General features: G+C 51.7%; 1 long non-coding RNA gene across 1 annotated transcript; it reads right to left on the reverse strand.

The window, feature by feature from the left end:
- Positions 1–702: 702 nt before the first annotated feature.
- LOC141369952 (uncharacterized) lies at positions 703–2,439 on the reverse strand. The gene is made up of 3 exons (XR_012373562.1): positions 2,227–2,439; positions 2,006–2,117; positions 703–1,853 (listed from the first exon to the last, which is right to left on the reverse strand). It is a non-coding gene; the product is annotated as an uncharacterized lncRNA (long non-coding RNA).
- Between the last annotated feature and the right edge of the window lie 641 nt (positions 2,440–3,080).

Genomic DNA, 3,080 nt, shown 5'->3' on the forward strand with positions numbered 1-3,080 from the left:
AAACAAACAACCCACCACCACTAACCACTAATATTTGCTGAGTGCACATCATGGGCTAAGCATATGCATTCCACCCATTTATCCTCAGAACAATTCTGTGAGGTAGGATTTTTATTTTACCCATTTTACAAATGAAGGACCTAAGACTCAGGGAGGACCAATGCCTTGCCCAAGGTCACAGAGCCAGCACGTGGCTGATCTGGGAGCTCTCCCCATGTATGTCAGATTCCCAGGTACATGCATGTAACCGCTACTCTACTACTCCCATTCCAATCACCAAACCTTGACCAAATCTGTTTCTCACAATTGCCCCAACCATCTGTGGGGCACTAAAAGGCCCAGACCATTGGGGGTTATGTGGGTAACCATCACCCTCCAGCACACTGCCAGCACCTCCAGGATCCCTCCCTCCAAAGCTAAAGCTGGAATTCAGGGGATCGCCAGCCCAGGACCAACGGCACCCTCTCCCAGTTACTTCTGTTCCAGCCACAGCTGCAAGGGGCAACATTTCCTGGACCTGGAGCAGGCACTAGAGGGTTTTCTGATAACATCTGACTTGGCTTTTAATTATTGGGAAGTGATTGTTGATTTACACAGCAATATTTATCCAGCAAATTGCTAATTAATGCACTGAAAAATGCCAAGTAGTGTCAAATATTTGCTTTTATTTGCAGTACCAAAATATTTTTATTTTTGGTGAGGAGCAGAATCGATGAGAAGGTGCTGAAGTGTTTAAACAGGGTATGTAAAGTTTAAGCTGAATATTAAACAGGGAGGAAGGCGAGGCTTCATGGCTGGGGCTCTGGGGTGTTCTGCAGACTGAGAAATGCTCAAAGGTAGCCCAGAAGGCAGCGTACGCCAAATCTCTTCTCTGAATATGCAGCTCTTGAGATGCAAAGGGCACCCGTTAGCCACAGACCAAAGACATCTGCGTGGCCAGGATCATCCTCCCTAAGACCCTCACCACTTCCTCCTCCTCTGCATCATCATCACCTCCACCATCTCCTCTCCCTCCCTCCACTGCCACTGCCGCCACCACCAACCACCACCAGCACCACCACCATCAGCCTCTCCTTTACCATCGGTTCACTCATTCATTACATTTTATATATTGAATAAAAACTATGTGCTGAACTTTATTGTACTGCTAAGGAGATAAGTCCCTTTCTCATGGAGCTCACACTGAATTCTGACACCCAGTAAGCAAGAAAATAGACAAGAAAATTTCAGAGGATGATAAGTGCTATCAAGAAAATAAATCTGGGGAAGCAATAAGGAGTACTTACTTTAGACTGGTTGGTCAGGGTAGGTCTTTGTTGGGAGGAAAAATGGCATTTTAGCTGAACGACACAGACAAGCCAGTCACATAAAGACAGGGGACAGAACTTTTCAGGGGCATGAACAGGTAGTGCAAAGGCCCTGAGACAGGAAGGGACTTGGGGGTCAGGGGAACCAAGGCGCACGGCCAGGTGCAGAAGAGGAGAGGCTATCAGCAGGGAGCGGGGGTCCCATCAGCCCTGGGTGCAGGAGGTGCAGTCGGGGAGCCCTGAGAGAGGAGTGATGAGCTCCGGTGGGCTCTGGAAAGCTCCCTCTAGCTGCAGAGTGGCGAAAAGGTGTCGAAGTGCAGAGGCAGTTGTGATGCCTGGAGCTGGGGGGGGTCCAGGCCAGGGTGGGGACGTGGAGAGGGCAGATAGGGGATTCGGGACGTGCTTGCAGGTGGAGCCCTGTCTTGCCATCGGGTCGGATACCGGGCTGTCTGGTGCCAGGAAAAGCAGATTCGAGGCCTCGCCGTAGCCCCTACCGCTCCTTCACCTCTATTTCATCATTTCCAAAACCCCCGCAGCAGCCGTTCACTGAGGATTTGCACACGGATATTTACTTTACCAACTGGTCTGTCTCAAAATGACCAACACCATGAGTGAGGTAGCAGCACACCTCGTGGGACTCACCCGGCCTTGCCCATCCCTGAGAAGACCGCACGTCCAGCTGGAACTTGCCTACTCACCCAGGATGTCAGAGGTGGGTGCGTGGAGAAAGTCCAATTGCGGCTGCGTACATCTCTACATCCGGGGCCTCCGCGGGCCCCGCCTCCAGTCCAGGCGCTCGCTCTCTCCTGCCTTTAGGTGGGAGGACCAAGTGTCGGCCTCTGTTCCACCTCTCGGAGGCTAGCGTGAGAAAAGCAGCCTCCGTGCACTTAACCTGGACTAGTCCAGTCCACTCACTCACCTGCTAGAATAGCCTTTCTGAAGTGGGTATCCAACAACATCCTTCCTCTGTCCCGCAGGATCTGGCTGCTCTCACCGCCTCCCTGCCCCATCTCCCACCGCTCTCCCTTCTCCTTCCATCCAGTACCCAGAGTCGGTCAAGCATTAATTCTCAGGACCTTGCCTGGAACTTGGCGTCTTCCCTCCAACCTGTCTTGCCCAACTCCTCCTTCTAGCTGGCTCCCACCCGTCCACCAGGTCTCAGCTCAAAGCATCCCTCCCCAGGGGTCTACGTCACTGCACAGTCTTTGTGATATTCGTTGGCGCTTATAATTACCCAGCCGCGTTGTGCTGGGTCATGACGTTCATAATCCCTGGGAGGGTTGGAAAGGTTCACATCTGCCACCTTTCCTTCCCTCTTTACTGCAAGGGAGCTTTTTGAGGGTGGAAGGCTTTCCCTGCCCCACACCTGCATTGCAGTTTCCCTTTCCTCTGCAGTTATCAAATGTGCCCTCGGACCCTGGAATAGTTACAGTCCCCCAAAACCAGGCCCCAGGGCCAAGGGAGAAGAATGTGGGCATTTTGGAGTTCTGACTTTTGGCCTGGTGGGTGCCGGATGTCCAGTAAGGCCTGGATGCTGAAGATCATTAAACATCATGTAAGATGCCTCCCAAGATAAAGGGCAGAAGCAAGAGGTCCCATGTTCTCCTGCAGGCCCTCTCTCCCTCTTCCTTTGCCAGGGAGGTTTGGAAGGTCTTTGTGGTATTGAGGGTGTAAGATTATAATACAAGCCTCTCTACATTACTCCATGCCCTTGGACCAGTAGAATGGACAAAATGTGGTATATTCACACCCTGGAATAGTAGTACATGACCA

This window comes from Callorhinus ursinus, unplaced genomic scaffold (assembly GCF_003265705.2).
Source record: "Callorhinus ursinus isolate GAN/ISIS: 27379988/994484 unplaced genomic scaffold, GSC_fseal_2.0 scaffold24, whole genome shotgun sequence".
Classification (NCBI taxonomy): Eukaryota; Metazoa; Chordata; class Mammalia; order Carnivora; family Otariidae; genus Callorhinus; species Callorhinus ursinus.